The 26,458-nt window shown below is 43.3% G+C and overlaps 1 protein-coding gene across 5 annotated transcripts in view; it reads left to right on the forward strand.

Moving 5' to 3' along the window:
• LOC135223706 (protein-lysine N-methyltransferase EEF2KMT-like) overlaps window positions 1–26,458 on the forward strand; it is a 76,767-nt gene that overhangs the window by 42,260 nt on the left and 8,049 nt on the right. The window lies entirely within an intron of this gene.

Below are 26,458 nucleotides of genomic sequence, written 5' to 3' on the forward strand. Positions count from 1 at the left end.
AGAGAACGAAGACAGTCGATTTCCATTCTCTCTCTTTTCCTCGTCAAAGAAAAAATGTAGTAGAGAATTAGATGATCAAGTGACTACAATACTTATGTATTTTATCTTTGCGTCATATTACTAATGTAGGGTTCAAGTCATATACGCATATCGTAGTTACCTCTACAGATGGCAACCGAAAGGACTGTTATTGTAAGTGTATTTAATCGGTCCTTCCTGCAAACTTCCAGGAGTTTCCAGTGTAAGGACAACGCTAAAAGATATTGTTACAACGACACCAACTTAGCGTCTGCATCTAGCGAATTATGTTTTCGCTTATATATGCCTGCTTGAGAATTTCCTCCTGATCGATAATAGTAACAAACCTATTCCTTCGTAGAATAGAGTAGCTGGTAACTCAGGCAGAATAGTGCGAGACGACGATAGAAGACAGGCTGCTGTCATTGTGGATGACGCAGTATACTTAATCGGTACTCCCGGCAACTTTCCAGGAGTTTCCGATTTAACATTTGGTTAATTAAGCGTAGTGTTGTGACAACACAAAATCAGCTTCTGTATTTAGCGAATTCTGTTTCGCTTAAATATGCCAACTTGAGAGTTTCTGTTCAAATAGTGGAAAATCTATTCCTTAGTAGAATAAAATAGCTGGCAACTCAGCACAATACTGCGAGAAGGTGAACGTAAGCTGCTGTAACTGTCAGTCTGTCACCAACTCAGTATCAGGTAGCTCGCTGTTGTACACGGTCGGGTACGTCTCTCTCTCCCGCGGGATTGATTGACGAACCGTATCTCTGCCCTACAATCATGGACTTTAGCCTCGGGTTGAGGGGATTTCTAGTAATCATGAAAATACGACTTCCATTTTTCTAAGAAATTTTCAACAGAGATATCTCTTAGACCTGTTCGGCGCTGGTTACCGCACTGTAACAGAATTCTGTACGAGTCTACCGCGGTATAGCACTATAATAATGCTCTCCTGCTTATGCAAAGCACAGCTTTATTAGGGAAGGAAGCATGCTGAGTGAGGGAATGGATGAGTTTGCTGGGGACCATTTCCTCGCTGGAGAAGCTTGTTTTCCCTGAATAGACTGCAATTCAGACCTCTACAGTTTTTCCTAACGGAGAAATTGGAATAACTTCAAAGATCTAGAAATAATTCTAAACATCTCAATGGCTTGAGGATCACCTCAGGTGATAGCGAGAGGGTGCCAGGCATCCAAACAGAGGTACAGATGTCCTGACACATAGTCTAAAAGAATTGGAAGCCAAATTGGTTGGCTCTCCAGTTCCTCGAAGAGTGAGTTTTGACCGAGTGGTCCAAATCATCTCAGATAATTTCTCAGCTCTCTCATATCTCAAGAAGAGAGAGTTGGTTATGGGCTTGGGCACGGAACGTAACGATCCTCAAGAGGTTCGTTAAACAAATGCACGTCCGTGCGGATCTTCTCGATCGAAGGCAGCAACTACTGACGTCTGAGTAATCCTCACTTAGAAGTATGTCGAAAGTTGGGGAGAGACTGAGGGCGTCCTTTCGTAAAGTTTTTCGTAATATTGAAGACGAAGAAGCTTCCTCTAAGTTGCTCCCTTATTCACGATCTGAGAGAATTAGCAATAGTCGCCACCATGTTGGCCTTCGAGAGGCTGGATTCACAGAGGTCATGTAATTCAGAGAGAATTGTCCAAAGACCCTTCCCGAGAGAATCGGTCTAATCTAACATCATTACTTAGTGAAGTATCTAATAATCTCTCCACTCTGAGTCTGAATGCGTTCAGACTGTCGAGAAGTGATAAGATCTTCAAGATTAATGGCAAGTCTCATGGCCAAGGCAAAGCAGTGCTGCCTATTTTGCAATGTACCAATCGGAGAAGGCCGTTTCTGGAGATAGTGCAGGAAAAATGACTGTTCCTCCACTTTAGCAGTCCTAACTACTGTAGAATATGGAAATATGTTGTTGACGGCCTCTAGGCTCAGAGAGTCGGATCTTTGAAGTCTGTGGAAATCTTGAAATTGTCTAGATTGAAGGTTCCGGCATGGAACTTAGACGTAGTCTGAAGTTTCTGATGTCAAAAGCATTTCGAACCTATCCTTTCTGCGAACTTAATACACGTGACCAGAAAGGCTAACTTTCTAACCACTCTAGCTACGGCAAAGAGGGTTAGTGAGGTTTTAGCCATCATCAGAGGTTTTGGCTTTAAAGGACATAATACGGTTTGTCCTCTAAGCCTTCTGTTCTTGCTAAGAACGAAAACCTGTCTAACCCTTGACCCAGAGGCTTGGAGATCAAGGGGATGGCACAAATTATTGGGCAAGTGCAATAGAGAGTCCTGTGCCCTGTCGGGGCTCTCAAGTTTTATCTTGATAAAACTATAGAAAGTCGAGGTCGGTCGGATAATCTGAGGTGTTCCGTAAAAAGACCAGACTTGCCCATATCCAAGAACGCCCTGGCGTTATAGTTAAGGAGCTCTTTTAAAGAGGCTATTTCATTATTTTTGAACAAAGATTTGAAATCTTTTAAACTGAATGCTCACGAGGTGAGGGCACGGCCTTGGAAGCATTTCAATAGAACATGACACTCAGTAACATCCTGAGTGCCACGTTTTAGCGAAGCAACTCTGTGTTCGCTTCACACTCCCAGCGGGATGTGAAGACGGCATATGAGATCTGCGAGTCGCTAGGACCATACATATCCGTAGAAAATTATTGGGGGCAGGAAGCAGCACAAATCCTATCCTATAGAAAAGGGATAGGTGTGCTTTTAACTTTGGAGGGTCGGTCGCTTGAGGCGCTTTCCCTCTCTTTAACCTAGAAGTTATGGGACTAACTTTAATAGGTTAGGTCAGGTGGTGGTTTTTAGCTTCGTTGCCCCCACAGTATGGTCAATATGGTCTAGTCACATTGTGGTCACGCTCCCGTTGACAGATCATCTAGAACTCACAAGCTATACAGGTCACGACCTTGCTGGAGACTCTAGTAAAGCAGAAGCAGACTTGAGTGACAGTAATCACGAAGTCAGCTATGCTAACAGGTAAGGAACCAAGATGTCAATCATCTGCATGTAATTTGTTTCCTAAAATCCTTCTATTCTGTCCCTTCCCACCTCCAATGGTGGGATTCAGCTATATATATATCTGACAGGTAAGTTTCATGAACAAAATGTTATTGTCATGATACAATAAAGTTTGTTCATACTTACCTGGCAGATATATATAATTAAGTACCCACCCACCTCCCCTCAGGGGACAGTGGTATGAAAAATCTGAATAGAAAATGGGAATGGTTCCTGATATCCGCCTCCCAGCGGCGGAATGGGTACTAACCACCTGCCCGCCCACTGCGTGTGCCGGGAGTTTTGAAATTCTGTCGGACTTCGGAGAATACAGCTATATATATATCTGCCAGGTAAGTATGATCAAACTTTATTGTATCATGACAATAACATTTTTATATAGCCTTTACATTATGAATGATCTAGAATAAACTGGCTTAGGCAATACATACCCTATACAGGCAGTCCCCGGGTTACGACGGGGGTTCTGTTCTTGAGACGCGTCGTAAGCCGGAATATTGTCAAAAATCCTAAGAAAACCTTACTTTTAATGCTTTAGGTGCATTCAAAACTATGTAAACTGCATTCTTATTGCATTTTTCATCAAAAAAACCTTTAAATATTGATTATTTTGCATTTTTGGTGTCATATTTCATTTGCCAGATCAGCATTTGTAGGCGTCGTAACTCTGGAACATGCGTCGTAACCCTGGAAATAATTTCTGATGAATATAATTCAAAAGCGTCGTAACCTCGGAACGTCGTAAGCCGAGACCATCGTAACACGGGGACTGCCTGTACTACTAGGATATGAGAGAACAATTTAGGAAACATCCTATTGTTTGTTGACTAAGTGGTAGTTTAGCCCAAATATCCTAGGATTAGATATAAACAGCGACCTATGTCATTAAAGGTGTTAAAACTGAGAACTGGCTGTAGCCTAACCATGTTAAGTAGGAACCCCCTTTCTTCGGAAATATCCTACCAGTAGCCTATAAAACAGCAGTGACCGAATATCAGGTAAGGATGGTCTTGGCCACAGAAAACTAGATTACAAATGGACACTTTTTCTGTATGGTTTATATCCTTAAAAGTTTTAACTAAGCCTGTAATAGGCAGTGACCTGGAATAGGTTGAGCAGGAATCCACTAAGAAATCCTCTATTCTTAGTTTAATGTACGTTATTCCAGAGGCATTAACCTAAAGCCATATAAAACAGTAGCTTGGGACTAGCTAAACAAATTAGTTCATAGATCAGTCTGAGTGGTATGACAATTCAAATTAAAATTTCACTTAGCCAGTACAAAAGGACTAATACAGCCATATAAAGCTGTCAAAACTAACTTAAACCTCATAGGGTTTAAGTCAACATAAATTTCTAATAGGATTTATTACAAATATGGATCCTATATGGGGAACTACCGAGTCCCTCATTAACCAATTAATACTAACTAGCTAGCTTAAGCACTTAATGTTTACCTAGAAGCCACGGCAAACATCCCAGAAGGCCTGTTTTTTCCTATTCTCTACTGCACTATTGCCACAAACTTGAACAAATTCGACTACATTGCGTTATGGTAGGTGGCATGGATAGTCCTGACTCATAGGCACTACAGCGGCAAACCACGGGTCTTCCTAACAGGTGGTCATGCTAACTATTGCTTGGGATGGTTTGACAATACTGCAACCATACCCAGCATGCTTAGGTAAGTCACCACAGAACTTCGCCCTAAAAACGTTAGTTTGCACTTAAGTTTCTTGTTTTTGCACATTCAACTTCCCTGTCAGATATATACTTAGCTATAGACTCCGTCATCTCCGACAGAAATTCGAATTTCGCGGCACACACTACAGGTAGGTCAGGTGATCTACCGCCCTGCCGCAGGGTGGCAGGACTAGGAACCATTCCCGTTTTCTAATCAGATTTTCTCTGTCGCCGGTTCCATCAACATTGTTGTTGGTTCCTCTGACTGAATTTCGTTTTTCTTTGCAATTGATCTTCTTGTTGGCTTATTTGGGGACGTATTTGGATTGTTGTATTGGCATACGCTATTGTGGACAGTTTTTCTTGGATTTGGTTTGGATTTTGCTTTAACCTCTCAGTAGCCATCTTGCTTGGTGAGACGTTCCCGCGTGAAGTCAGATTAATCAACAGATATCACAAGTTTAACATACGTCTAGAATTTGAGAAATATCTAGAAGTGTTCGTGAACTATCGGTGATAAGATTAGTGTGAAAATAGTAGGATAAAGCGTCTTCTAAGTTAGTTTATCAAGTGAAATACTGTAAATCAGAACAAGATGGCAGTAAGTTCCAACTGCGGGAAGAAATGGCGAAATTTAGCTTGCTTGGCGGATTCGCAATACGATGAGGTAGCAGGAAGGGAACTGGCATTTCTCATCTATGAGATCAGCAACAGTCCTAACCAAAAAGATACAAAAGCATTCATAGATATATTAGAAGGATATAATCCTTCAAACTGGAACAAATCAAATGAAAACATCTTGAAAATAATTGAAGAAGTTCCAAATAAAATCCAAGTGGTCAAGAGACTCATAAAGAAAATATACATAAACCAACATATTCCGACAAAGAAAATGAATAAGGTGAACCTTGTGAATATCCTAATTGATGCATTAGGAAAAAGAATGCCAAAAGCATGCAAACTGTGTAAGGTGTGGTATAGCATAGTCAATCCACAAAACCTAATCAGAAAATGTGCTGCATGCAACATTCCGACCCATCCACAGTGTGCTGAGGTAATGCAAGATATGAGAAAAGATACAAGAATATTTTGTTCAACATGTCTATCATGGATAGACAATGTTATTAAATCAAGATTGAATGTACAAATAGTTGAGGATGAAGAGGAAGAGGAAGAAGAAGAAGAAGAAGAAGAAGAGGAAAACGGAAGAGAAGTAAACAAAAATGAAATGACAGAAAAAATAAGGAAAACAAAGAACAAGATAAAAGTATGGATGCAGAGATACTCATTGATACTACATATGAGGCAATAAAGCAGCATACCATACGAAAAATAATTACGAATAGAACAACACAAAAGAAAATCCCGAAGAGGCTCTACCCAGATCTACACAATGACGGGAAAGAGGAAAAAATAGACAAAAAAGACAAAATCTGCAACCTTTTGAAAAGAGGGAATTGCAGATTTGGAGAAAGATGTTACTACAAACATCCTAAGGTATGTCACAACTATGAAATATATGGTAAATGTGCATACCTAGATGGCTATGGGGATGATTGCAGAGATCTGCATCCAAAAATATGCAAAAACCTAAAAGAAGGAAAAGGATTTAAGTTTGACAAAAAATGTAAATATATGCACCCTGTAGCCATGAATCATAATCAAATAAATAACCAACCAAGTAATAAAATCCAAAATAAGAAAGAAACAAATAAAGAGAGAAATAAAGAATATCAGGTAAAAGAAAAAAGCAAGCCACCAACGAGATATGCAGAGGTGTCAGCAAAAAAATTTCAAAGCATCAGCTCCAAAATTCTACTCAAGAGATAATAACTGTATTTATTATGCAAGAGGATATTGCAGAAACGGAGAAAATTGCAGATTCAGACACAAAATTAATAATTATGATGAAGGAAGATCAAATATTATGGAAAAGTTGGATTTTTTAATGTCAGAATTTTCTGGAAAATGAAAAAAAGAACAAATACCAGAACAGGAAAGAGACATGGGAAAAATCCTTATTACTACCAATATTAAATGAAGGAGAAAACATGCAAACCATCATAGTGATGAATGCGCAGGGTTTAGTTACGAGTAACTCAAAAAGAAAAATGAGTACTTAGAAGAACTAACCCAAATTGAAAAGAAAATAGATATAATGAATATAAGTGAAACCTGGTATTCCCAAGAGACTGGAATGATGATCAAATAAAAAGGGTTCCAAACTTATAGATCAGATAGAAAAAATAGGAAACAAGGGGGGGAACCGCAATATATGGGAAAGACAAAAAAACAAGGAAAAATATATGAGAAATATAGTAACTCAGAATGTGAACTAATAGCGGTAGAATTTGAATCTGAAAAATTAATGAACATAGTAATATATAGACCTCCTAATACTAAAGAGTTTGACTTAATAATTGAAAAATTGGATGATATATGTAGAAATCACAAGGACTGGACTAATCTCCTATCTGGAGACTTCAACTTTCCCTTCGTAGAATGGAAAGAACGAATAGGAGATTGTGGTTGTACTTATACATATAAAAAAGAGAGTAATAGTAGTGCAGAAGATAAGAGGCAATTCGAAAAGCTATTAGATATGCTACTAGAATACAACATTCAACAAATAAATCACCTGCCAACAAGAAAGGAAAATACTTTAGACATAGTATTTGTGAACGAGATGAATTATGTTAAAGAAATAATAGTTTATAATGCGAGTATTTCAGACCATAATGTCATAGAATTAACAGTTCATTCCAAAGCAAGTGAAAACAGAGATAAGCAAGAAATGAAAAACTGGGAAGGATATGGAAAATACAACTTCTACAGTAAAAATATAAAATGGTCAGAAATAAATGAAGAATTAAACAAAGATTGGGATAACATTTTCGTAAGTGATGACATAAGGGTAAATACGGAGATATTTTATAAAATATTAGAGAAAATAGTGGATAAATATATACCGAAGAAGAAAAGTAAACATCAGTCATGCATACCAAGACACAGAAGGATCTTGTTCCAGAAAATCAGAAAGTGGAAAAAAGGTCTTGCAAAAGAAAAAGAAAAAAATGCATGGAAAGTTATAGAACTAAAAAGTAAGATAGAAAATGCAGAACAAAAGATTATACAATCAAAAGAAAATGAAAAACGGGACTTGGAAGAAAAAATCCTAATAAATATCAAGCAAAATATACCGGAAGATGTACTAGCAGCTCTCTGGTAGACATTAGAGGTACCTCACACTGAGGGACCTGGGGCAACCCAAACGAACTGTAAGGTCTGTAAGGTAAGGTCATTACCGAAAGTTTGTTTGGAGGTAGGCGGGTACCACCATTCAAGTCTACTACACCGCCCCGGGTGCATAAAGGTGGTACGAAGAGTACCACCAAAACTCCTCTTTTCAGATAGGGACTTCCAATCATTCTGTAATTTCGGTTTGAAGAGTTTGGAGCAAAATAAACAGTATGACACGATGCCAGACATATGATGAACCCAAAAAAATATTATTACTGCTTATAGTAGTGTGTAGGTGACAGATGAACTGCGTCTCAACAAAAAATCACAAAACCAGACAAGCGTAAACATGTAATAACTTCTACCCAAGTATAAAACCAGTTGCATCATTTACTGTATTTATTTATTTATTCACTTATTACATTTTACAAATAAAAGATATGAACACCAGATAAATGAAGGTAAAAATAAAGCCTTATAGTAACTTTATACTGTATATAAAAAACCAAACCAGAGAAAAAGCGATTTTTTCTGAGGACAAGAAACTTGAAAAATTAGTTTAGATACCCCTAAAGTTGTTTTCTGTGATGAAACTAATCTCAGAAAACGTAGAAAACGACATCGACCAATTTTTGAGAGATATACTACTATAAAATTTGCGATTTCTTAGTTGTTGCTCTTTTTTTTGTTATTACGTGCTTATTTACTGTTCTATTTTGATAATACTTTATGTGCATGTTCCAGGTGGATATACCAACATTCTGTAAGACCGAATTTCTATTCAAGACTGTAGTTTTCTCACCGACCACCAGTGTCCCTTGTACAAGGGACACTGGTGTCCCTTGTACAGTAAGTTCCAAAACTGAAGCGACAAATTTCAGAGAATTTCGTTCGAAATTCACTAACTGGCAACTACAACTCGTAGCTGAAAAATATTTTTTTTTTCTACAGTGAAAGCTCTATCAAGCAAAATAAAGCTAACATATGATGCACAAATATCAAATCTATGATATTTATAACATTCATAAGAAAAAATTACGGTAATAGTAATTATTTTAAAGTATAGCAATTACTTCAAACTATAGAAACGAAACAATTTGAAATTCTCGTTCAACACAGGATTACCAACATTACCAATGTATATTTCGAGCAATGTGGAAACAAATATTTAATATTATAGTGTATTATCAATTATTTTAGCGAAGATGCATAAAACCATGTAAGTATCAATAGAATGTGAAGGAAAAATCTCTGCGACATTAAACATAATCAACCATGAATGCACCTAGATTTAATTAGAAGTTAGGGGTGGTTGGTAGTTCTGATTCTTGCTTCTAGGACCGAGCATAAAACACCATCTTCGAGAAAGGCTCTAACCTCTGCTGCTACCTTCAGGTGACTAGGCCTAGTTCCGGGCATTGCAAGGCTTACAATGCAGGGCCACTTTCTGTTATTTAGGCAAAGGTAGAACCATCAGGACCGACACCAGGACCTGTCCTTGCACCTGGGAAACAGACTCGCTATATAAAAATTAAGAAAGTCGGTCGCAAGGAACCAGAACACCCGTAAAATCGCCCATCTGGTTAAGTAGGGAGACGACAGACCCCAACAACCCCTTACCCCCTCACCTCTACCTCTACCCACAATACTAACTCCACCTTTTTCACTTCAACCTATTACCTCAAATCTTCGAATCATATCCCAACCATGAAATTTAAAGACTGAATTTGCGTAAGTGGGCGTATCATAAGGGAGTGATATCACCCAAATTCAAATTTCCATTGACAACCAGTAATCAGTTCGATCCAGTCAAGTATTATTGCATAACCGAAATTTATGAGTTTTGGGGGGATATATATATATATATATATATATATATATATATATAGTATATATATATATTTCTGGGCTCAGCTCGTGTCGGCCTATGAAAGGAATCCTTAATATCATTCTTTCTAGGTAAAATTAATCTAAAATTACCAGGAGAAAAACAAAATTAAGAAAATGTCAGTAAAACTGACTCGCTCACTCTTAAAAAAGAAGTGTCGGTATGAAAATAGGGGCGAGTGTGGAACACTACCACGAGACAATCACCAATTAGAACTTCCAAATCAGAATCCCCCCTAAGAGAGAGCTGATACCGAACGGGCGATGCAGCCTCTACTACTACTCGACTAGAGGACGCAGCGGACAGCAGCCCCCCGCCCCTAGCGGACATCCTTTTAATTAATTTTTTAGCGCTAGCGTCAAGACGCAATTTTCCCTTGTGCTGTGCTATTTCTGGATTTATCTCTATTTTCAACCATGGAACGCTCGCTATTGCCACGGCTAAGTTAAGTAACTCATAAGTAATATTTTACCTCGTTTTTATCTTCCAGGGTACCAGTATTTTCCTCTTAATAGGTCATATACGGTTCCCCGGTTGTCTCGTGGGGCGCCATGCTGCCTCGTAAGATTCCCGGTCCTCCATACTGGGACTTCTTATACTTATGGGCTTACTATATTACGTTCATTGTTTTTACATCGAGCTTTAGCTAGTTCAGCCCTCCTACCATTTCTCTTAGTTTGGTATTTAGGGCTACTATTATTATTCCGGCCCAGCATCCCGGCTCTTGCTCTTCATCGGCTATCGCTGGCTCCGAGTAGGCTTCTGTTTCTTGAACAGTTTGCCTCCTCCTGGGCTTCTTTCTCTTTTACTAAAAGTGTCTTTTCATCTTTTCGATTGTATATTTTGATTATATTTAGGGTGGTTAGGCTAGCCTAGGTGCTTGTTCCTTGTTTTGGTACAGCCTGGTTCACGTGGCCCTCTCACGGTTGTGTTGCTCGCGGCCTAGGCCACATTGAGGTCACGTGTTCCATCGCACCTTACCCTGCCCCTGCCCTCCCTACCTGGTATAGGAGGGCTGGGGGACCCCTTGGTTGTCATGACAACCTCAGTTGCCTTCTCTCACTCCTACTCTGAGGCGGCCAGGGGTTCCTCCCAGCGGGGGTGGGGTTTAGGGCGACCACTCATGAGGTACCGGGTCTCCGTGCGGGTAGTCGGTGAGGCGGGGAGGAGTAGGCCATCCCTCCCCCCTCTCTCACTCCCGCCGTGTTACACCGAGTCCTTCCTCCCCCCCTCCCCAGTTGCTCAGCCACCTCTCTCGCTATACGAAAGGAGCCTTCCGTCGCAGCCGGGGCACCTTTGGTTATAGATTACTGGCTCCGCTAGCGGGCGGGGTTGGGGGGGGCAGCACTAGTGGTCGGTTGCTTGCCTACTATATCCTACATCTCTTCCCCGCTACGGAAGGGAGCTTGCTTCTTACCCGCGCACTCCTTCTAGTAGACGGGTGGAGGGAGGTTTGTATTATTATTATTATTTTAAGGATATACCCTAATTTTACAATGAATTGTGTAATATGTTTAATTTTATCTACCATCCCCGCCATTTTCCGTCGTGGTTTCCATTTACCACCACTCCTGGTTGGTTCCCTTTTGTGTCTCCGCCATCAGCGGAGCATAGCTAGGGGGCACAACCAACCTAGTTACCACACGTATTTTGGCGAGGTCTGGTTTAATCTAACTTTCTCGCTCCGGCACCAGCGGAAGCATTTGTTAGACTGTAAGTGTTTACCTGGTACTCATGTATCTTTCCACTTACAGGCTACCAACTGTCAGGTCCCAGCGTGCAACGCGACGTTGTACGACCCCTGCGGCCATGATGAGTGCAGGTCTCACGCCCCGTGTGCCACGTCATACAATGAGATGATCGTCTGGCACCCCGAAGCCTGCGCCATCTGCTACGACCTGGTCGGTCAGCTGGGAGATGGGGTAAGTCCGTGATAGGCTTCCTTATCATTTACTAACAACTCTTAGTCATAAGTTTTGTTAACCCCGTTCCGCCACTGGAAGCTAATCTCGCTTTTCTTTCAGGCTACTGTGTGAGGGAAGTATCCCTCGCCACCCTGAAAGCGTGGTGTGGGCGGCTTCGGCAAGAACGCCGCCAAAAGGCCAGCCCTACATTCTGGATAAGAAGCTGGCCACCCAGATCTTCCCGGCGGGCAAGTCGACTGGTTACGTTGGACCCCTTGTCCGCTGCCTCTTGATAGCCTCCATCCAGCAAAGCCCTCCAGCAATCCTTTGGGGTCGTAGCCTCCCAGGAGTCGGTCCCGGACGTCGCTGCCCTGGACCTTAACATCGAGCCCATGGCGGTAGGGGTGGAGGATTTGTTGGTTGAGGTAGGTGTGTCGGGCGCCCAAGGTTCTTTCCTTGGGTGCTCCTGGATCTTCTCCTGTCCCTTCTTCCAGTGCTTCATTTCAAGGCTTTGTGGGATCTGAGGTCCCTACCCGCTCTCCCGCTCTCTCTGTACCCCCAAAGGTGAAGGGACAGAGAGAACCGAAGACTCTGGCCAAGACAACTTCGAAGAAGTCGTCTTCGTCTTCTTCGGCTAGGAAGCTGTCGTCTTCCTACGCCGATGCGGTGAAAGCAAAGCCGAGCTCTTCTCACTCGAAGAGCTCCAGAAGCAGGCAAGGTTTCTAAGGAGAAGGCTCGCGCTCCCGCCGAGCCAGTGCCTCTCCCGCCTCCACCGCTTCCACTCCGGTTACGCCGGTAGGGAGGAGCAGGGCCTAGCACCTTTGATCCCTCTGCTTTCTCAGCAGTGGTGATGCAACAGGTGGGCGAGCTGGTTGGCTCGCAAGTCTCCGCCCTGGGGACAAGATTCGAGCAGCCTGTTCACAGTTGTCGAGCACTCTGTCTCAATCAGGCCAATCCATTCAAGACCTCTCTAACAGGGTTAGAGAGAATGAGGACCGAGTAGCTGGGCTATCTCAGGTTCCTCTTCCAGTCTCCCCAGCGCCAAGCACGGGGATTCTCCAAACTCCCGCCATACGACTCTCTGCCAGCTTTCTCCATGGAGAACCCATGGAGAGTAGCTGCCTACGCCCCTTTCAAGGATGGGATGATCTCCATCCCGGAGTGTGGAACTCGAAGGATTGAGGACTTTGAGTTTTTCCCTTTTACCCTCCAGGTCTGACGCAGCCTTTCATCGGTTATGCTAGGGGTGTTAGGGAAGACAAGATCTCTAGAGAGTCGGTCCTATACAGTAGGGATCATGCTCAGCGGGAATGGGTTCACTGCCCTTGAGGACTGGAGTGTACGAACACCAAACTCCAGGCCTACAAGAGTCCCTTCACTATTTTCGCGACGGAAGAGGAGGTTTCTCTTCCGTTTGCCACAAAATTGGTGGAGAAGTCCTTCAGGCAGTCCTCAGGAGAGCCCATCCCACAGTTGAGGGAGGCGGAGTCTACTTCTCCGCTCTTCCCGGCTTTCGGAGAATTGTGGGAGAACTTGCCAGCTACGTTCACGCTTGGCAAGCTCAAACCGGACTGCGCATGGACCAGTTCGGCGAGAAGCTACCAAGGCTGCCGGATTCCCTAATCCAGGCAGAGTTTGATGCGCGAACCAGGTTTGGCAGGTCCCTCAATTCCTCATAATTACGGAAATGGCTGCCCTCTCTTATTGCTACGGAACCGCTGTTCAAGATTTGGCGAAATCTCAGTTCCAGACGGTTCTATCGGACGCTTTTTGACTTCTTCCAGGCTAGGAGGAACTGCCGAAAGCATGTTCTACAAGAATGTACTATTAGGCATGAGCCGAATAGACTCTTGGCCTCTAGCATGTGGGGAGCGGATCTCTTCCCAGAGTCCGCTGTCAAACGAGGTTCACACGACGAAGCTGCTAGGCTCAACCAGAGCCTTAGAGCTAGGTGGGGTATTTCCTCAAAGAGGAAACAAGATTCCGTTCCCACTGCTGGGAAGAAACCGAAGAAGGCTGGTAAGAGATTCCAGCCGTATCAGAAACACCAGCAACAACAGCAATTTGTGCAGGCGGTCCCGGTTACCCAACAAGGACAACCTGCTAGTTCGAAGCAGAACCAGCCTATCCTCCTGTTGTCCCCTCAATCTCAGCCCATCCACCTCCTACGCTATCTCGCCGGCCTTCAACCCTACATATGAGGCTCAAGGCTACAAACAGCCGAGAGGTAGGGCGAGAGGTTACTTTCGTCAGCGTGCGCAGGAAGGGCCACAAGGAGCAGGCAGTTTAGAGGAGGGCGTGGTGGCAACCCGCCCATCAACAATGAGGCTCCCCAGGTAGGAGGGAGGCTGTTCCTCTTCCGCCACAGGTGGGGGTTCAGCAATTGGGCACAGAGCATAGTGTCCAAGGATTGGGCTGGAGTTGGATCAAAGATCCTCCTCCAATCAAATCATTCCACCAGATACCGTCAGAGGAATTGACAGATTACGCGAAGAACTCCTTCAGAAAGGAGCTATTGCGAGAGTCAAGCATCTAAAATTTCAAGGTCGCTTATTCAGCGTGCCAAAGAAAGGCTCAACAAAAAGAAGGGTAATCTTAGACTTGTCAAAGCTTAAACTCTTTCATTCGTTGCGACAAGTTCAAGATGCTTACCCTCGTCGCAAGTAAGGACCTTACTTCCGCGTGGAGCCGTCACATGCTCCATCGATCTTACAGACGCATACTATCATATCCCTATAGCCAGGCACTTCGCCCATTCCTAGGATTCAGGCTAGGAAATCAAACATTCTCATTCAAAGTGATGCCCTTCGGTCTGAATGTAGCCCCAGGGTATTCACAAAAATAGCAGAAGTGGTTGTACAACAATTGAGAGCTCAGGGAATCATGGTAGCAGCATACCTCGACGATTGGTTGATCTGGGCACCAACAGTCGAGGAATGTCTCAGAGCCACCAAAAAGGTAGTTCACTTTCTGGAACATCTAGGGTTCCAGATAAACAAAACGAAATCCAGACTTACTCCGGAATCTCGTTTTCAGTGGCTAGGAATCCAATGGGATTTGGCTTCCCACAATCTGTCAATTCCAGTGGCCAAACGGAAGGAAATAGCAAAATCTGTCAGGCAATTTCTCAAGTGCAAACAAACGTCAAGGAGAAACCAGGAGAGAATCCTAGGATCCCTTCAGTTTGCTTCGGTAACAGATATCCTTCTGAAGGCAAGGCTGAAAGATATAAATCGAATTTGGCGGTCAAGAGCAAACTCCAAATATCGAGACAAGTTGTCAGTAGTCCCACAGATCCTCCGCAATCAACTACGGCCTTGGTCAAAAGTAAAGACTTAGCCAAGAAAGTACCCCTTCAATATCCCCTTCCAATGTTAACCATTCACACGGATGCATCCCTGTCCTGGGTGGGGGGGATACTCTCAGTTCAAACAGGTTCAGGGGACTTGGTCAGTTCAATTTCGCCAGCTCCACATAAACGTGTTGGAAGCAATGGCAGTATTTCTTACTCTGAAGAGACTGCTTCCCCGAAGAAGTCTCATCTAAGGCTAGTTTTGGACGCAGTGCAGTGGTAGTTCATTGCATCAACAGAGGAGGGTCCAAATCCAAGCATGTGAATCATGTCATGATAGCCATCTTTGCATTAGCAAACAAATACAAATGGCATCTGTCTGCCACTCACCTGCAGGAGTAAGGAATGTGATAGCAGACGCCCTGTCCCGGTCAGTTCCTCTGGAATCAGAGTGGTCTCTAGACGACGGGTCATTCCAGTGGGTAAGCCTGAGAGTCCCAGGTCTCCAAGTGGATCTCTTCGCCTCACAAGCGAACCACAAGCTCCCTTGCTATGTGGCCCCAACCTGGACCCTCTGGCTTATGCCACGGACGCCCTCCCTGTCGTTGGATTGGAATCAGTGGAGGAGAATTTATGTTTTTCCTCCGGTGAATCTTCTCTTGAAGGTCCTAAGCAAACTAAGGTCCTTCAAAGGGATAGTAGCTCTGATTGCACCGGACTGGCCCAAGAGCAACTGGTATCCTCTTCTTCTGGAATTGGGTCTCCGGCCTCAACGGATCCCCAATCCCAAGCTATCACAATCAGTACAAATGAGGACTGTGTTCGCTTCCTCAGGAATTCTCCAGACCCTAACTTTATGGACTTCATGAAGTTTGCGGCTAATAAAGATGCTGATATTGATCCACAGAATATTCTCTCCTAGAATCAGATAAGAGAGAGTCAACCATTAGACAATATGACTCAGCTGTTAAAAAATTAGCATCTTTCTTGAGAGAATCGAACACTACAACCAGGGAGGACAGTTAACCTGGCTATATCCTTTTTCAGATCCTTGTTGAAAAAGGTTTAGCAGCTAGCACTATTACCACTCATAAGTCGGCTTTGAAGAAAATCTTTCAAGTAGGTTTTCAGATAGATCTGACTGATTCTTATTTCACATTTATCCCCAAAGCCTGTGCTAGACTTAGACCTTCTCAGAGGCCTACTACAGTTTCATGGTTCTTAAATGATGTCCTCAAACTAGCTTCAGATACTGACAACTCAGCTTGTACATTCATAATGCTCCTGAGGAAGGCATTATTCTTATTAAGCCTAGCCTCAGGAGCTAGAATTTCAGAACTGTCGGCTCTATCCAGGGATGCGGGTCATGTGGAATTCCTCCCATCAGGAGAAGTTCTACTTGCTCCGGATCGTAGCTTTTTAGCCAAAAATGAGGATCCTCTTGCAAGGTGGGCTCCTTGGAAGGTTATCCCACTTCCACAGGATCCTTCTCTCTGCCCAGTATCAACTCTTAGAGCCTTTCTATCTCGTACTTCTTCAAGATCCTCAGGTGCTCTCCTTCATGAGAGAGAATGGTGGTACTTTGTCAGTAAAAGGTATTAGACAACAAATCCTTTACTTCATTAAACAAGCCAACCCTGAGTCATTCCCAAAAGCACATGATATCAGGGGAGTAGCCACCTCAATTAATTATTTCCAACATATGAACTTTGAGGATCTTAAAAAGTATAACTGGATGGAAATCCCCGACAGTCTTTAAACGGCATTATCTAAGTCCTTGGAATCTTTAAAGTTTCAGCAGTAGCAGCGGGAAACATTGTTTCCCCTGATACTGTATAGTAGTTGTAGTATAGATCCAGGTCTCCTTTCTACCTACATCATCCAACATGCCTCACCTTATCGCCAGGCTACTCGAATATCATAGCCTTAGCCGCTGAATCATAATAGTGGATTGTCCCTTATTTTTTTGCTAGGGGACATCCACTCTTGTACTGATAATGTACTTCAGTGTACCTACCTATTTTTATGCTAGGGTAGGACACAATGTGTTTGTATAATATTTTGCCATACTTGTATTAATGATGGACTTCAGTGTACCTACCCTTATTTTTATGCTAGGGTAGGACACAATGAGTTTGTATATTTTGTAAATATGTAAGTAAATCTCCTTTTGTTTATATTACATGCATCACTGTAATTTACTGTAATTACCATTTAAGTACTTTAAGGTTACTAACATTCCATTGTTTTACTGTTTAGTATAAGTTAGTTTAAGTGCTTTAGTTTGTATGCTGTAATTGATTTACTTATATTATATCCATCATTTTACACTGCTTTTCATTGTTCCATTTTTTCCCATCTTGTCTGTTTCTCTGGTACTCTTTCATAGGCCGACACGAGCTGAGCCCAGAAAAGGGATTTTGACGAAGGAAAAATCTATTTCTGGGTGATTGGCTCGTGTCGCCCTATGAAACCCCCCCTTTACCCTTTAGGTTGTTCCCCCCCTTGCAGGACAAGATGTTTTTAGGTGTTTTAGATTAAGGATGTCCGCTAGGGGCGCTGCTGTCCGTGGCGTCCTCTAGTAGTAGTAGTAGAGGCTGCATCGCCCGTTGGTATCAGCTCTCTCTTAGGGGGATTCTGATTGGAAGTTCTAATTGGTGATTGTCTCGTGGTAGTGTTCCACACTCGCCCCTATTTTCATACCGACACTTCTTTTTAAGAGTGAGCGAGTCAGTTTTACTGACATTTTCTTAATTTTGTTTTTTCTCTGGTAATTTTAGATTAATTTTACCTAGAAAGAATGATATTAAGGATCCTTTCATAGGGCGACACGAGCCAATCACCCAGAAATAGATTTTTCCTTCGTCAAAATCCCTTATATATATATATATATATATATATATATATATATATATATATATATATATATATATATATATATATATATATATATAAAGAAGCACCCGAGCATGACCAATAGGCCTAGTGCTCTATTCTTAAAACAGGCCTCTGGTTATTCCTGATAGATAAAAACGTCCTGAGAGAGAGAGAGAGAGAGAGAGAGAGAGAGAGCGAGAGCATAACAGGGGATACTCGAATTAAAATAATGCTCGCCAAGCATATTCACACTCCGGATCGTATGGACAAGAATAGTTTCACTTATGCACTGAAAAAAAAAAAAGTGGAAACTTACGAAAATACTTGTTTGGTGCGACCCTGAACGCAATTCCGCATGCAAAAATTTGCACAATCGAGAAATTCCATGAAATTATAAACTAACAAGCTGGAAAATATATTTCCTTGATTCTTGAAATAGGCCTAACCATGTAACCAACGCTAAACGCGCACATAACTTGGATTTAGTTTTTTTTTTTTTACACCAACTTGTCTTATTTATATTTCATTTAATCAGATGCTAAACTTCTCTGTGCGTTATCAAAAGAAATCATAATAACTTTCGATATAACGCTATAAAAGTAGAAAGTTAATTTACAAATATTAGGCCAATGCTTATGCACATGCACACGGTTCCTGCTGCCACTCTATGGTGAACACTTCATATCACACTTTGGAAGCCGCAGATGTTTCTTTGGGGAAATTCTTTTGTTTCTATTGATAAACAATTACTGAACTAACATTGATCATTCACTGTGGAAATACTTTGTGCGCTTATATAGTTAATCACTGATACATATTATCAGATAAATAGGATGACAATAATTGGAATAAAATATGCTAACTGGCAACCCCATGAGTTTCTATAGAAGTACGATCAATTCTAAGATTTGTCGCTTCACTTCTGGAACTTACTGTACAAGGGACACTGAGTTTTACATTTTTTTCCATAAAATAATTTATTTTCCCTGTAGGATGATAAAACTCACAGAGAATATGCGTTATTATAGTGCTAATAATACCTGATAATTTCATTAGCCTGTCTTGATTAGTGTATTTTTGGCAACTATTTTTGCGATCGGCACCTCTCCAAACTGGAGCCTACACTTCACTACCGAGAGATTTGGTTCGGCAGCGAACGCAATGTTTACATTCTGCTCACCCACCCGGTAAAGAAGGGGTTAAAATGTCTGACTCTGGAATTGTTTTGAGAGTGTGTGTGAATGAGGGCTGTAACGTGAGGATGCCGAAGGCTTCGATTGATCCTCACACTGTATGTAGGTGTTGCAGGAAGTATGAATGTTCTTTTGATAACACTTGTACTTGTAAAGAATGCGAGAGTTTGAGTGCAGAAGGATGGAAGACTCTGACTTCATACTTGAAGAAGTTAGAGAGAGATAGAGTGAGGAAGGCTTCTTCCAAAAGTTTAAGTAGATCTAGATCTAACGATCAAGTTTCTGATTTGGTAGCCTCTACCCCTCTTGTAGAAATTGCTCCTTCTACTTCTGTATCAGCCCCTTCCCCCTTTGCAGAACCTGCAGATTCGGCAACAGAACTTGCAGATCTGAAAGCTGCCCTTAAGAGAATGGAGCTTAAGATGGCAGCTTTAGAAGGTAAGCAAGGTGATTATACAGTGAACAGTGCAGTGGATAGTGATGTGAGTGTGTCCCCAGTGCAGTGGAGGGGGCGTCTGGTCGGCTCCACAATGCTCCCAGGTCTAGACCTCTTCCAAGCTCCCAGGCCCAGAGGAGAAGGAATGTCGAAAGCCTTACGGAGGTTGTGGAGGATCCCCACCAATCAGGCGTCCCTTCGGCAGGATCTGTAACGCCTCAGACTGCCAGAGATCGCTATTGCAAAAGCGTTCTTCGCGAGTGCTTCTCGTCTTCCGAGACATAGTCGCCCAGGCGCGGGTGGAGATCTACCGATCATTCTCGCCCGTTGAAGAGGAGCTGGAAAGCGTCTGCGCTTGATTCGAGTCCTGAGCGTTTCCCAGAAGAATCGCCATCGGACAGGAAGAGAGGTAAGAGAGCCTTGCCCTCTCCTGCTGGTGACTGGGAGCCCCCTGCGCCTTACAGATCTCCTTCCCCTCCTTCTGACAAGGACAGGGATGTTACGACTACGAGAATTCTCCTAAACATGCAGGAACAGATCGCTTCTCTGGTTGGGGTGCTCTCTAAGGATCCTCCTCGTAGGAAGGATTCTTCTCTTCCTATCAAGAGATCCAAGTTCCCCTCTTCAGATCCTCAATCTTTCAAGGAACATGAAGATATGGCCAAGCACCCTCATTCCTCCAGACGTGTTCCACGTTCCAACAAGCGCGAGGCTCCTGTCAGGAATTTGTTGTCTTCCGATAGTGAGACGTCAGCCAGGCACGAGGCGCCAGCCATGAGTGAGGCGCCAGCCAAGCGCAAGGAGCCAACCTGGCGCCAGGCGCCAACCAGGCGTTTGTCGCCAGACAAGCGCGTTTCTTCCGTTGAACATCGAACTTCTGCTGGATCTTCAAAGAAGACTACTGTAGCTCCTTCAGTTCCTGAGGATTTTTCAAAGAACCCTTTAGACGGCGTGCAAGAGAAGGCTTCTGTTCTTCATTCTCCAGTGGTTAGAGCTCCTCTTTTGGTCAGCTCTTCTCCAGCTAGAAGCCTTTCTCCTCAAGAGAGAAGGAGATCTACAGAGGACTTATCCTCCAAACGTGAACGTTCCCCGCCTGCTGGTCTTGATCTGGAAGATGTGTCGGACGACGAGGCTCCAGTTAATGAAGGTCTTTCTAATTATAAGACCTTGGCTACTCTGTTACTCCAGGAGTTTGGGGATTCTCTTAGCCCCGCAGCTCTGCCTTCTCCTCGTTTGCTATTCTCGAGTACAAAGGCCTTGAAGTCCTCTTCCTTTTTGAAAATGAAGCCTGCGATTTCTATGAAGAAGCCTCTTCAATCTCTGGGTTCGTGAATGAACACAAAGAAAGAAGCGGGGAAGACAGTGTTTTGTATGGGTATGAGACAGGAGAAGCCATGGGTCTGGCTCTCCCTTCATCAGCGGAGTCAGACTTCTCTAGTCTGGTGGATTCGTCTAGGAGACACGCCTTATCGTCCGCCAAATCGACTTGGAGCATGTCGGAACTAGACCAGCTCCTCAAGGGACTTTTCCATGTCTTAGAAGTCGTTAATTTCCTGGACTGGTCCCTTGGGGTGCTGGCTAAGAAGACCCAGGACCCAGACTTTCTCAGTCCTGATGTTCTACACAGCATTCTATCCTGTATGGATAAAGCGGTACAAGATGGCTCGGGTGAGGTTGCTTCCCTTTTTGGATCTGGAGTCATCAAGAAGAGATCGGTGTTTGGGTCGTTCCTTACCAAAGCTGTTTCTCCGATTCAGAGGACTGCATTACTTTACGCTTCTTTGTCAGATCATCTGTTCCCTTCTCAGTTAGTGAAGGATATTTCTCGCTCGCTATCTGAGAAGGCGACTCAGGACCTTCTGATTCAGTCAGCCGAAAAGAACCGCCTTGCTGTGACTGCTGCTAAGAAAGACACTCGGGCGCCTCAACCGCCCTTTCGTTGAGGCTCTTCTACACGACCCTCCTCAAAAAGTAAGAGTTCAGACAAGCGAGGAAGGTCAGCCTTCCGACCTTTCAAGAAAGGCAAATAATGCTCATGTCCTCCAAACGGCTGTGGGTGCCAGACTTCTGAAGTATGTAGAAGTCTGGGCCATGAGAGGAGCCGACTCCTGGTCGCTGTCGGTTCTGAGGAAGGGATACCTCACCCCCTTCGAGGACAGTCCTCCCTTAACTACGACACCGAGGGAACTGTCCGTGAGGTACAAAGACCCTGTTCTGAGAGATACTCTCCTTCAGATGGTGGAACAAATGTGGAACAAGGAGGCCATCGAGTTGGTACAGGACCCCCACTCCCTGGGGTTTTACAATCGCCTTTTCCTAGTCCCGAAGGCTTCGGGGGGGTGGAAGCCTGTACTAGACGTGAGCGCTCTGAACCGGTTCGTGGAGAAGAAGAAATTCTCCATGGAGACGTCCGCCTCGGTTCTGTAGGCTCTAGTCCAGGAGACTGGATGGTCTCCCTGGACTTATAATATGCTTATTTCCACGTTCCCATTCATCCTTCGTCGAGAAAGTATCTTCGCTTCATGATACAAGACAAGATCTATCAGTTCAGGGCCTTGTGCTTCGGCCTGTCTACAGCTCCTCAGGTATTCACGTACCTGATGAGAAACATAGCGAAGTGGCTTCATTTGAAGGGAATCAACATCTCCCTTTACTTGGACGATTGGCTCATCAGGGCCAAGTCAGAAAGCCAGTGTTTGGAGGACTTGACTTCTATGTTAGACCTGATACGGTCTCTTGGATTACTCGTCAACCTCGAGAAGTCCCAGATGATCCCCAGCCAGAACCTGGTTTATCTGGGGATTCAGATGGATTCTCGGGGTTTTCGGGTTTTTCCTTCGCAGGAAAGACTCCTTCGAGGCTTTCAAAAAGTCTCGAACTTCCTAGAGAAGGAACGCAGCTCAGCGAGGGAATGGTTGAGCCTTCTGGGGACCCTTTCCTCGCTGGAGCAGTTCTTTTCTCTAGGGAGACTTCACATTCGACCCCTTCAATTCTTCCTACGGAGAGTGTGGAATTGGAAGACGGGACAACTGACAGACTTTCCCGATTCCCCTGGATGTAAAGAATCATTTAAAGTGGTGGCTGGCCCCTCTAAAGAAGAACGAGGGCTTGTCCCTGGCCATTTGGAGCCCCAACCAAGTGTTGTTCTCCGACGCATCGGAGACAGGATGGGGAGCAACACTAGGAGCAAGGGAAGTGTCAGGCACCTGGACGAAGGAACAGGTGTCCTGGCATATAAACTCCAAAGAACTGTTGGCAATTCACCTAGCCCTAAAGTGCTTCGAGTCAGAAGTCAGAAGTCAGAGACCGGGTGGTCCAAGTCAACTCGGACAACACCACGGCTCTGGCTTATATCAGAAAGCAGGGGGGGACCCATTCTTTCTCCCTGTACGAACTGGCGAGAGCGCTTTTAGTTTGGGCGGAAGAAAGAAATATTACCCTCCTGACGAGATTTGTCAAAGGAGAGAGGAACGTGAGAGCAGACAGACTAAGCAGGAGGAATCAGGTCCTTCCCACAGAGTGGATCCTCCACTCAGAAGTATGTCAAAACCTCTGGTCTCTGTGGGGGAAGCCTCAGATAGACCTATTTGCCACGTTCCTCTCCAAGAGGATAGACAACTTCTGCTCGTCAGTAGAGGATCCAAGAGCAATCGCGGTCGACGCCCTTCTCCTAGACTGGTCGGGCTTAGACGCCTAAGCCTTTCCACTATTCAAGCTTCTAGGGGAAGTGCTCAGGAAGTTCGTGGCCTCAAAGGGGACGAGATTGACTCTCATCGCCCCCTTTTGGCCCTCTCAAGATTGGTTCACAGAGGTACTGGAATGGACGTTGGACTTCCCCAGATCTCTTCCAAACAGGACAGATCTGCTCAGACAACCCCACTTCGAGAGGTTTCATCAAAACCTCCCCGCTCTCGCTCTGACTGCCTTTCGACTATCGAAAGACTTGTCAGAGCGAGAGGCTTTTCACGCAAAGCTGCTAGCGCTATCGCGAGAGCCCGCAGATCTTCAACAATATGGGTTTACCAATCGAAGTGGGAAGTCTTTAGGAGATGGTGTAGGTCGAAGAAGCTGTCCTCCTCCAATAACTCTGTGACCAACATAGCCGATTTCCTGATTTTCCTTAGAGAGGAATCACACTTATCGGTATCAACCATCAAAAGGTACAGGAGTATGTTATCAGCTGTTTTCAGGAATAGGGGCCTGAAAATAGCTGAGGATAAAGACCTTCACGATCTTATATGGTCCTTGGAGACTTCTAAATCTAGAACTCCTCGTACTCCGAGCTGGAATCTTGATGTGGTCCTGAAATTCCTGACATCGGACAAGTTTGAACCTCCTCACCTTGCCTCTTTTAGAGATTTAACTAGAAAGTGTATATTCGTCTTATCCCTCGCTACTGCTAAGAGAACGAGCGAACTCCACGCTCTAGATTCACGTGTTGGATTTAAAGGAGATTCAGCTATCTGTTCTTTCCAGACATTGTTTCTGGCTAAGAATGAGAACCCTTCAAAGCCCTGGCCCAGGAGCTTTGAAGTGAAAGGACTTTCTAGCCTGGTAGAAGAGGATATAGAAAGATCTCTTTGCCCAGTCAGGGCTCTTAAGTTTTATCTGAAGAAGAAGCAGCAGATTGAAGGTTGTCAACAAAGTCTCTGGTGTGCGGTAAGGGACCCGAAGAGACCCATGTCTAAAAACGCCTTGGCCTTCTTTGTAAGAAGTGTGAGTACAGAGGCTCATGAAAAATGTCTTGATGACTCCTTCAGGTTGCTCAGAGTAAGGGCTCATGAGGTGAGAACAGTTGCTACTTCATTGGCTTTTCAAAGAAATATGTCTATGAAGGACATCCTTGATGCAACGTATTGGAGATGCAATTCAGTCTTTGCATCTCATTACCTAAAAGATGTCAGAGTAACGTATGAGAAATGCTTCTCTCTTGGTCCGTATGTTTCGGCGGATATGGTGCTGGGACATGGAGCAAATACTGATCCTTAAATTTTAATAATTTAGTGTGTACGTTAACCTCTCCTGTTAGATATGTTCGTTGTTTTCTCCTGGCAGGGGCGCAAGATGTCGCACAGGCGGCCGTCGCCTTTGTCAGAAAGGAACTGGGTATGTGTCTGACAGGTGAGGGTGTACAAAATTTTTTTTTTTTTTTTTTGTATTGTAACTGTTTAGCGTTCGTTTATTGTTATGGTTTCGAGTTTTTGGTAGTTTGTTAGGAGTTTGGGGATAACTCCTTGCAATTTATAAGACTAACCCAGGTGTTAGGATCAGGTGGTCGGGATCGGTGTTGTGCTCCTTGATTATGCTTCTAAGCAGGTGTGTTGTCATGTTAGTGGATTAGCACCCATTGACAAATGCCTACAGGCTCTGCAGAGTAAGTGGATAAGACCCCATTGACAGACCCACAAGAACTCTTAGCCATTGTTCACTATATCGCTGAGGCTCTTGAGGCGAAGCAGACTCCTGGGCAGTAGCCACGAAGTCTTCTGCCTAATCAGGTAGGAACCAAGGTTTTTATTATTACCTACAACGTATGTTGTTTTCCTGTCTATTTCAGTAATTAGCTGTCTCTTACCCTCCACCAATGGTGTGAATCAGCTAAGTATATATCTGACAGGGAAGTTGAATGTACAAAAATGATATTATGATACAATAAAGTTTTGTACATACTTACCTGGCAGATATATACGATTAATTGCCCACCCAGCCTCCCCTCAGGAGACAGGTGGAAGAGAAAATCTGATTAGAAAATGGGAATGGTTCCTAGTCCTGCCACCCAGCGGCAGGGTGGTAGATCACCTGACCTACCTGTAGTGTGTGCCGCGAAATTCGAATTTCTGTCGGAGACGACAGAGTCTATAGCTAAGTATATATCTGCCAGGTAAGTATGTACAAAACTTTATTGTATCATAACAATATCATTTTTTGCTACTAAAGCTAAGGTATTTAGAATAAAGCATAATGTCTTGAAACTTGTAGCTTGACCCTGGACCAGAAATGTTTTTGGGTTGTTGGGATTAGAATTTGAGAGCTTTTCATTATCTGTCAATTTCTTTGTAAAGCTCCTGAGGATGAAACAGCGACCACATTATAAAAAAAAAAAAATAACACGTTTTGATGAAGGAAAAATCTATATCTGGTAGTCGCTGTTGAGTCCTCAAAACCCTCCCACTTCTCTGATGAAAAGACATCGGATTTGGGTAACGGATCATCCTGCATTAACTAACAGAAAGTACTAATGGCTTCTTGGTCAGTTTTTGGTCGTACATAAGCCATGTGACGGCACATATGCGCATAGCCACTTCTTATTGTGGGTTTTATTATGTAGGTAAACTGGGTTCAGCATTCGCTGAGGATATAAGAGAAAGTGCCCTCTTATCCTGAGTCCATTAATACTCTAATCAGGTGTTATAATGCTTATTACCACACAATACCTATCCCACAAGACCAGCTAAAATGCTGTTGTTATTGGATTCGGTTGTTCAAAGCAAATTAGCTGTTGCTGTCTGTATGCATTTACATATGTATAATATTACTAATGATACTTTTGGCATTCTCTTTTACTTTGTTAAACTTAACTAGAAGATGGGATAGATAGGGAGATGGAGGAAAGGGGTTAGCCTAACTAAAAAATGGAATAGATAAAGAGGAGAAAAAGAGGTTAGCCAATTTTTATATGGTCTCATAAATTTAACTCACATGATATGCAAGATACATGATAAAATAATTTTTTAAGGGTGAAAATTTGGAGGTTGCATATGTGAGACCACGTGTTACATGAGTAAATACAGGATGTTATCTTGAGTATTTAGGCAAATTTTCTTTGAGTTAGACATCTTTTGTATGTCAAATCTGTATTTGCCAAGTATGTATTTTA

This window comes from Macrobrachium nipponense, chromosome 10 (genome assembly GCF_015104395.2).
Source record: "Macrobrachium nipponense isolate FS-2020 chromosome 10, ASM1510439v2, whole genome shotgun sequence".
NCBI classification, from domain to species: Eukaryota; Metazoa; Arthropoda; class Malacostraca; order Decapoda; family Palaemonidae; genus Macrobrachium; species Macrobrachium nipponense.